This window comes from Solea solea, chromosome 1, assembly GCF_958295425.1.
Source record: "Solea solea chromosome 1, fSolSol10.1, whole genome shotgun sequence".
Taxonomy (NCBI): Eukaryota; Metazoa; Chordata; class Actinopteri; order Pleuronectiformes; family Soleidae; genus Solea; species Solea solea.
The window spans coordinates 30336616-30347073 of record NC_081134.1 but is presented as its reverse complement, the minus strand read 5'-3'; the positions used below and the strand labels follow the sequence as shown (position 1 = coordinate 30347073).

The 10458-nt window shown below is 39.1% G+C and overlaps 1 long non-coding RNA gene across 2 annotated transcripts; it reads left to right on the top strand.

The window, feature by feature from the left end:
• Positions 1-6252: 6252 nt before the first annotated feature.
• On the top strand, positions 6253-9281 carry LOC131465836 (uncharacterized). 2 transcript variants are annotated; one of them, XR_009241339.1, is made up of 4 exons: positions 6253-6395; positions 7854-8015; positions 8124-8201; positions 8930-9281. It is a non-coding gene; the product is annotated as an uncharacterized LOC131465836 (long non-coding RNA). The 2 variants fall into 2 exon arrangements; XR_009241340.1 differs by lacking the exon at positions 6253-6395 and adding an exon at positions 7706-7726.
• The last annotated feature ends 1177 nt before the right edge of the window (positions 9282-10458 follow it).

The following is a 10458-nucleotide window of genomic DNA, read 5'->3' as shown; positions in this document are numbered from 1 at the left end:
CAGCAGTTATCACCTACACCGTGGAGCGGTGAAGTCTCGTTGACTTGTGATGATGTAGTTGTGTTGAATGTCTGACTGTGGAGGTGGAGGCAGCCACTCAAACAGGCCACGGCTATTATCGGCGCCGAGTTACCCTTGAAAACTGTCTGCACCTCAGCAAGTCAGATTCTTTTTCTTTTTTCTTTTTTTCATGACACAGTCGGTTGCTCTTCCTGCCGGCTCATTATAACTCCTAGGTTGAAACGATGCGCCGTATGTGTTAATGATACTGTGGACATCTGAAAAAATCTGAGTTGTATGGAGCCTGACAAGTTCTTAAAAGACACAGTATGTGAGCAATTATCTTCAAATTGAAACTGCAATTTAGCCTGTTACTGTTCTAGGTTTTGTCGTACTTTTTGTCGGATTTTTGTGGCTCTGTGGTAGAGCGAGTTGTCTTTCTACCGGATAGTGGAAGTGTTCGATTCTAGCTCCAGTGCCTACCTCCATGCTGGTGTGTCCCTGGGAAAGACGCCTCACCTCAAAGTTGTGTCGGCAGCATGTGAGTGGGTTTAAAAGTTGGACATTTGGACTGTGTTGGGGAACTTTGAACTTCTGTGCTGGAAAACGACTGCTGTCATTGTACAGCCTGCTGGAAATCATGAGAAGAAGAAGAACTTGGAGCTGCGTTGAAGGAACTCGGAGCTGCGTTGAAGAACGTTGAACTGCATTGACGGAAGAGCATTAAAGGAACTTCAAACTGCGCTGAAAGAACAGTGTTGAAAGAACAGTGTTGAAGGAACCTTGAACTGCATTGAAGGAACATTGAACTGCATTGAAGGAACCTTGAACTGCATTGAAGGAACCTTGAAGTGCGCTGAAAGAACTTGGAACTGCGCTGAAGGCACTGAAGGTGTTAAAGAACTTTGAACTGTGGAGGGCAGCATTGAGACTATTTGCCATTTTACTTCCATTTCGTTGTGAGTAAAAAAAAAATAAGTTTATTTTCAGCTATTTGTTTTGCAAATGTTTTTATTTTTTTTTTAACTGTCACATTCAACTTGACAAAGCGGCACAGAACGTGGCAGCACAAAGTCATTAAAATGGACCGGAATGTGCAGAGAAACACTGTCACAACAGAACAATGTGCAAAATAAACAGCATGAAGGTTTCAGTGAGCAGTGTTCAACACCTCCTGAAAACTGAAGCTGCTCATCGGTGTCATGTTGATACAATAAATGCCAAGTAACTAGACAATAAAAGGACTATGTCTGCATACTTATTAAGATAACACAACTTAAATGTCAGCAAGACATTATTCAAACACTCTAGCATGCTTTTATTGAAAAAAAAAACAACTCCCTCCCTACGTTAATATTGCTATATTTTATAGTGTGTAACTTTCCGTAGCAGCAAACATTGAGCTTAATGCATTTCAAATATAGTTGGTGACTCCAGACGTTAAAGTGCAGTGGCCGTAGCAGAGCAATCAGGTGGAATAGTGTCGCCATCAAGGAAAAACACAGCTCAAGTGGCAATCATTGCCATCTTCTCTTTCTATACATGTCTGCTTGGAAGGAAAAAAAATAACACATCACTATACTGTGATTCCACTCACCACACAGTGATTACTTGTCAAGCAAACTATTCCCAAGTCCTGTGGCGTCTATTTTCCTTCCCAGCCTGCTTGTTTACCGCGTGACACGGATTGTAAACGCTTTAATTTCAAGGAAAGCCTCATCCGGTGAATGTGGAGGCTGGAAAACGTTCTCGAAGCTCCAATTTTGCAACAAAAGTCTAATGGCCTCATGCGGTTGTGACGATACGTGCGCGCGTTCATTTTCTACCACGTTATCCTTGACATGACGCCACAGGGGGAGTTGCTTTGCGTGGAAAGGAGCCAAGGAGCCAGTTGAGGTGGTAAGATAAGGATGCCACCAAGGCACCTCCCTATAGGGAGGTTTTCCTGGCACCTAGAGGAGACCTCGAAGCAGACCAAGGACTAGGTGGAGAGAGTATGTCTCCTTAGGGCTGGATAAGCAGTTGACCATGGATGGATGAAAGTCCAAATAGATGGATGGATGAAAGATGAAAGTGAAAATACCATATTGTGGTTATCCATATATACTATAACTCCACACCATACAATTGCCAATAATCCATGGTCTCCCCTTGCTAGTTTCTTGTTAAAAACAGGGATTTACAGGGGGTAAAGGGGAGATCATTCTTGCTTTACCAGATCGGCAACCCTTTATTTGAATATTTTGGGGCTGTGCAATCTGAAAAGATGAAATTGGCACAGATAGATCATGACTAGACATTAAAGGACTGGGACTCACGGCTGTTATCTTTGTAAAAATCCCCCTGACTCAGGTAAGTTTTCATAGATGGAAACTTTCTTGCTGCACTGAAGGCTTAAGATGAGGTTTCATTATCCAGAAAACGTCCAAATGTAGACACGCAGATGCGCTGCATCTGGCACATTTACTTCAGCATGAGCAGGGACATGGATGTGAGGAGAGGGGGGTTTACAGAGAGCAGCTGTGGGACTTAAAACGGCACATCGTCCTCCTCCACGTCAGATGAGAACACTTCATCCCTGCGATTGCTCTGCAAAAAGAAAATCAGACGTGGAGGGATATTGTCCTCATTAACCTTCGATCGAAACACTAGTGGAAAGACAGACGGCCGGCCAGACGAGGTAAATTAAAATCTGGTTCACGCAGTGATTTCATTTTTCCCTTTTTCCTTTGTTTTTAAGTCAGAGGCAATCTCATTTAACTTTGTGCTACTGTTCACAATCAATTAGGGAAAGTGTTCTGATACTCAAAGGAGTTACTGTGATGCAAAAATGTAAAAAAGAAAGAAGAGAGAAGTTTCCATCAGTCAAACCTCTTTCAGACCATCATTGAGGTAATGATGGTGGGTTCATCTGTAAGTTTGTCCTTTTAGGAACTTCCTGTCTATAATTTTCGATGAATCAATCTGATCTTTGTGATGGGTAAGTGATCTACCCACTGATGAACTTCACAAAAACACATTTTCAAAACTACATTTTCAAGAATGTTTAATGGGTAAAACTTGACCAGAACACGTTCTGCATCAAAATGCCGTTGCGGTCTTACCTGTGCAGCGAAAAACCAGTCTGCCTCTAAATGTTTGCCTGTTTCTCAAACTGTCTGCACAGTCAAACCCACAAAGCACGATGAATCCCAGCATCACTGTTGTGTATTTGTGTATTTTACCCCCTTGCTCCAGGGGATCTGCAGTGAATCCGGGCAACGTAAACATGAATATTTCATTCGCCGAACTGGCGATGTCAGGCAGCGCCGTCGCTGTCAGTCAGAGAGAAATCACCTGTCCGGCCGGGTTTCTCGAGAGTGGCACACGGGAAGCATCGCCAACAGCAGTCATTACATCATTGTTTAGACTCTGCGCCACAGTCAGAGCAAGAATGCTAATATGTTCCACCTGTTCATTTTCATCACTGATATTTCTGAAAATCCTTCATAAAGTTAGTTTAAAAACTGGAAATTGATTCAGATTTAAAAAAAAAAATTTAATTGGAAATTGTATATACTGTTGTATTCACACTAAACAAAATCACAGAAAAATGAGAACGTATGTGTGCTTTTCCCAATTCCCACAATGCACGTTGAACTAGTTGAACTTAGTGCAAAACTTAATTGATGTTTAATCGCCAAAGCCAATCAGGGATGATATTCCCCGACAAAGGTATTGTTGCTATTTGTTTTCTTCCTCTTCATTTCTGAAAATATGTTAGCTAGCTGTAGCTGTTGTTAGTCCCCGGTCCATTTTTGTAAAATGTTTGTAAACACAAAGAAAAACTTGCTGAAAAATGTTTGGTACGAACACCTCGAAACAGTGAAGGAACTACACAATTTAGTAACTTCTCCTGGTGACGTTGCATGTTGTAGCCGTGTTGGAGAACCTACACTTTTCATTGCTTTTAAAATAAAATATCTTTAATCATTTGTTAAAAGATTTCAATTACCTATATAATAAAATATAATCTACATATAGACTGATCTTTATTTGGTGGACAGTCATGAGGCTCACAATTCAGTTTAATTAAATCCAGGCCTGCTAATAGGACTTCTGCTAATTGTTCTGCGCTAGGTTAGCTGCTATTAGCATTATCATGCTAAGCAGAGGGTTGGCATGCTAAGCCAACCGCTCGTTTGATCACATTTCACCCCCTCAGTCACACAAGAATACGTTAGCGTGCTATATTACAAGTTAGCAGTCATCACATCCATTAATAAGTTAGGTACACAGATTTAAAAGCTATTTGATGAAAATGTGTGGCATGTTCCCTGGACGGCCATGTGTGATCCCCATCATACACCCAAGTCTAACTGTCAAACAGGAAGTGGGAGAATCCATTACCTTTTGTAGAGGGGGCAATTTGGCATGTCCCATTCATATGTCAGTATAGAGGGGCGTTTTGTTATTGTTATTGATAAAAAAAAAAAAATTCTGTTATTTTTGTGTGGCTAAATGACAGTGTTTCTGTGATGTTTTAATATAATGTTGAATATGGTTATGTGGGTACATGTGTGCCGATATATCTGTGTAGAGAAGACACATTTTGAGTTAATTGATTGTGGACTAACTTTGGTTTGTCTCATAGGTGGGGCTTCAGTATAAAAGCAGAGAGGTGGAGGCTTCTCGAGGGCAGTTTGAGCCCAAGGTAGCAGCAGCAGGAGGTCTGAGCCCATAGTCAGAGACCTGGTCCTAGGTTTTCTTCCTGAGTTTGTTATTGAGTTTTAAATCCTACAGAGTGATTTTGATTGGATGACTCATAGAGGAGTCTGACTACAGTAAAAGGCTTAATCACTTGTGGGTGTCTTGGGATTGAGTTGGCCATTATTTGAGGGTTTGGAGACAAAAAAACAACACAAAAGATACCTTGCTTCATCCAAATGGCACAAAACTTTCCAAAATTGATGAAAGAAATAAAAAAAAAAAGACCTGATATTAGCAATTCATACCATTAAAAACCTCAGGAAAATGTCCCCTGATTCTGTAAATCTAATGAGAAAAAGGCTCCCTTCCACATTGATGTTGCATTCTGGAAAACCAGGAAAAATATGTTTATTTGTGGGCTACTGTAAAACATGGTGGTCCAAAATGGTCAGTCTTGGGTAATGGAAAACAATAATTCATATAATTAAGTGATACACTTACAATAGTGTTGGCCATATGAAAAGTTGTAAACTCGAACAGACTAGGCTATAGGAAACCTGGGTGTTGTGGGTAGAGTAATTCTTCTTCACATTTCAAATGAGCACATTCTTCTTGCTAAATACATTTGATATCATACAGACGTGTGGCTTCCACTGGTGCATAAAACACTTTCATAATCTTGTAGCTTGTGGTGAGTCTTCCACGGATGGTTATTTCATTGTGGTTGATAATGAAATCCTCTTTTCGGGAAAATAAATGGATTTTTTTTTTTTTTTTACTTCCGGAACCACACTGCTACCCTCCATAGCAGTATATTCATAAAACAATACGGTCTGGGAAACCATAAATCCACACACTGCGGTGTAACTAACCCGTAACTTGCCTGGCCTGAGTTGAGTGGGATACGATCTCGTCCTCTTTCTTGGTTCTGCCTTTTTGTGCCTCGAATAAACCGCATCGAGCCTTTTGCCCTTATCTCGCCGTCCACACTGTCTCTCGCTCGATGAAGTCCATGGTTTACAGCGTCATAAAGCCACAACACCTTATAAAGATAACCATCCTTACAAATATTGGTTTTTTTTTTAGACCCCCACTTGTCTCATAGCTGCAGGGTTATGAGCTGATATCACATACACTGTAAAACGCTACAGCCCCTTTTAGTTATGTCAAATTAATACTTCTATTTAACTCAAAGAGCTCTGACAAGTTTTGGATTTTAAACTTAAGTTTGCACGTTTTCTGAATTTAAACTTTAAGTTCTATGTTGTGTTGACAATTGATGATCTTGATGTGTTCCCTTAACTAGAATTTCTGAGTTATGATTAAATTGTGCGTGGGTGGTGAAAAGGGCGGGCTTTCATTGAGCAGGGGTGAGGGGGGATGGCAGGTGGCAAGATGGAAAAAAAAGCAGCTATTACTTTTAATCTTGAAAGAAAATCGTCTTTAAACCATGGCAAAGTTTAAAGGTATATAAAATGACCTGTCTGCACATACAGCTAAGTTTTGTGTTCACAATTATGAATCTATAATCTACAAATATAGAAAAAAGTGGTAAACAAAAGAGGACTACTTTCCATGGCGGATGGATAATATGCAGCGCTACCTGATAACAACCTGTGAATAGTGGCGGACTCATTTTCTCATCGAGTTGGAGCAGCAGGACCCCTAAAGGAGAGGAACTTTCCTACTGATTTACCTTACCGAAGGTGAGTTTTTATATATATCTTTTGATTAAGTATGTGTAAATCAATCTTAATGTTGTTTAAAATGATGTTTGAATGTAGATTTTAGTTTTTAACTGTAGCTGAAAACTTAATTGAAGTCGATAATAAGCTAACTACCGTGACCTTGTTAGACTCATTGTGGGCAAATTTCCTTAACCGCGCCTTTTCTAAAAAAGTACATAATTCAAAAACATTAACCAATTAGGTCCGTTTTTATATATATTTAATATGTCTGGTTTTTAGCTAGACGGAGAGATGAGACCTTCATTTGCGTCAGACCTTCGTTTAATTTTAATTTTTTTTTCCAATGTAAACCTGTGTTGTCAGTTAAACACGTAATTAGCGGCGTAAAAGCAAACCTCATTTGAACGGCGGCAATTTTTTTTATCGCGATATCAACGTTCCTTTTGGCCGAGCAAAATTTGTAGTTTTTTCACATACTGTTGCAACAACTAGTAACGTTAAAAAAACTACAACACCACACCGGATATAGCTAGACCGGAAAGAGTAGTAGGTGAACGTTACGCTTTGAGTGGATGACAGCGCTCCTCCGTCTCCAAGCGGGCTCTGCGTATCCAACACAGCCTGGATCATTTCTCGCCGCACTCCCTACATCCAAGTAATGATGTATGCAGTGTTATCAACTAAGCTGGCTGACCCCCCCAAACCGTAGTAAGGACACGTCCAAAGACCGCTAGCTCCTTTAGCTCGGGTTACCTCGTTACGGCAACAACACACTAAATCACGGGACTTTGTCTGCGTTGAAGAACTGCACTTTATTCACAGCACTGCAGGGTGATACACAGCCTCTCTTATTATTGTGCGGCTCGCACAATAAGAGGAATAACTCAAAAATATGCAGGGTGACAGAGATATTCACCTGCGGCTGGCTAATGTATGTCTGATATCATGTATGTATATGTGCTATGTAATGTCTCTTCGTAGAATAAGATGTGTAATAATAATTAATCTAAAATAATATTTTGACACATTTTGGCTTGAACAAATATTGCGTCTCCCGCAATTTGAAATTGCAGTAAGCTGTATTGCTATTTCAATAACATTTGTATTAATTGTTCAGCCCTACACTACAGTATATGCCAATATTGTTTAAAATAAAAAAAACATTTGCAGAAAGTAAGCTGATCCACTTTTCTATGTTGATGTCCGTCACCAACAGCAACACTGCATAAAACAAAAGTAAATGTGTTGATAATTTTGTGTAATATGCCTACAGATAAACAATTAATATACTGTATGTTTTTCCCAATTTTCAGATATCTGCAAGAATAGGCATTTAATGAAGTGGAAATGTAAGTTTTGTCCATTCTTCAGTGCGCAAGGAGCCTTTAATGTATTTTCATTGTCTTTATAAAGCTTTATGCAGCTCCAATTTCTTTCTCTCATGCCCCCTTTTCTGTATTTTGTCATTTGTTTCAGCTGAGTGCTGAGTTCGACAGAGTTGTCACCAAAAACCTGCTGGAGTCATTTCTGGAAGGACTAGATGCCACAATGGCAAGTCTGTTGGAGCTCTACAAAGCTGGGGTGGCATCAAAGAGGAGGTCAAACCTGAGCAGTGTTCTACAGTGTCTTCAACAGGAGGTATAGACTGTTCAGGAAAACAAATCTAATTTCTTATAAGTATGTACCAAAATAAGATGATTATAGAGGATTCTATTGCATTTACATACTCTTGCCTTTTTTGTGTAGGACACAAACCAACACAAAAGAACAGCTGCCTTACTTGATCTGGCTGAGGATTCGTCAGATGTAATCAGGATGTGTGATGTAAGTCAATGTATTTACTAGGGCTGGAGAAATTACTCGATTAATAAATTAATCTTCATCTACTTTGATAATTGATTAATCAGTTTGAGTATTTTTCTTTAAATAAGAAAAAATAAGTTTTCTGATTTTTCAGCTTCTTAAATGTGAATATTCACTGGGAATATAATTTCCAGGTTTGAAGAACACTGATCAACATTTTCAATGTTTACTGACATTTTATTGATGAAACAACGATTAATCAAGAATTTTGAAAATAGTTGTTATTTGCAGCCCTAGTCTTTTATACAGATTTTTTTTTGCCATAATTAAAATATATACAATATTCCAACTACCAAGAACTAATCTGAAACTGTCAGTCTTTAACATATTTAACAAAATCTTCTACACAGAATTTACAGTAATAAAATGGAGGACTAGCCTGGCTAATGTCAGACTGTATCTCAATCTTATTTGAGATTGAGTATTAGTGCAGACCTTGTCAGAATAAAGGTTCAACCACTGTTCAGCATCAGTACATGTTATACAAAACAGTACAATTTAAGAAAGATGCAGCAACCTGGCCCTCAATAGTCTGTATTAAAGGGGGTTATGTCTGTAAAATTTTTAAGTATTGATAAAATAATGAGATGTCACAACTGTTCTATCAGTATATTTTGACGTTCATAAAAATAAAAAAAAAACATGTTTTCCTTTTATGATAATTTAATTGTCTTTATCTTCGTCATCAGGCTCATGGAGAAACCCTTGATGAGAGAAATGCAGGTTGGACTGTTAATTGGACATGAGGAATCTCGGCACGGTGCATTTGCTCTCAAAATCTTCAACGTGGCTGTGGTGGTATAAGAGACAATCATTCTTCATGACCTACAGGATGTGCCCACAGGCTTCGCCATGCTGATGGGAGCAACATACTGCCTGAACCTCCAGTACCCACACCACATTGGGCCAAATTATAATGTGGAAATGTATGATACTTAACAACTTGTCTTTGGTGTGGTTTAGACATTTTGGCTGGTTTTGTTAGCACAGCTGTTTTTTAAGCTGCTGTTTAACGTGGTTCAAATAAATGACTGCAAGAGCTGCAAGAGTCGATTGTGATTATTTCAAATCATTAAGCTTGATAGCATCAGTCAAAATAAAATAGACATTCAAATTAAAACAAATATGAAATTAAAATTTTCTTAACTTGATAGGACAAGTTGTGTCAATATAAAATAGTTGTATCAACTTGAAATTGTAATTTATTATAATGCAGAAAGTGACTTTTAAATCTCTGTAAATACAGGATATTTATTTGTTTGAACTTGCTGTAACGAGTTGAACCACAAAGCGATTGAAAGTTGAATCAACTTTATAACTAATAGAAGAATGTTGAGATAACTATACCACTGCACTTTACTCAACTTTATTAACTTGAGTTTATTAGTCAAAACAAGGATAATGCTTAAGTTGAGTTGAATTGCAATTCTAAGGCAGCAGGTGAACTTCCGTTTGCAAGTTGAACAGACTAAAAATGTCTTACAGTGTACTGGGAATATTACCTTGCATTTATAAGCATGACACTGTATACCCAGAAGCTTACTTTCTCGGTATCTTCACGCACACGTGTCGCTGTTCGTAATTTGCAGATATCCACAGATGTCACACGGATGTGCTCACGTGTAAAACCCACTCTATGTTGTGTGTGTATATATTTGTCAGGGGACAAGGACACACACAGAGAGAGGAAGAAGTGCCAGATGTGTCGAAATGCTGCAACTGATCATTTCTATCACATTGTCCTGTGGGCTCAGGCCTGCAAATGTGTGACACGCCAGTGCCTCAGTAGCCAATGAAGCCAGATTGGTAAAAAAAAACTGCTTCCTGAGAAGGGAGACGAAGGGTAGAAAGAAACAAACAGTGCTCGGAATCTTCAGGCGGAGTCACAGGAGAGTGCACCATTTCATACAATAGTGATCTCAATCCCGCTGAAGAACAAAGAGCAGACAAAAGAGTTACACTCCAGTAGCCATGAAAGTATTGATTTCATAGAGTGAGTGGAGTGGAAAAGAAAGCACAGACTCTGTGGGTTCTGACACGTCGGTGGTCATCGCTGTTGTTTCAGGCTCCGGCTGAATTCATCCTGCTGTCTTTATACTCGATTATGTAGAGGTTTTTTTGTTCACCACCGTCTTGGTTACTTAAAACTACCTTTTTGGATAAGGAGATTGAGATGATCTTTTTGTTTGTAGTACCTGTATAATAAAATATCATCTGC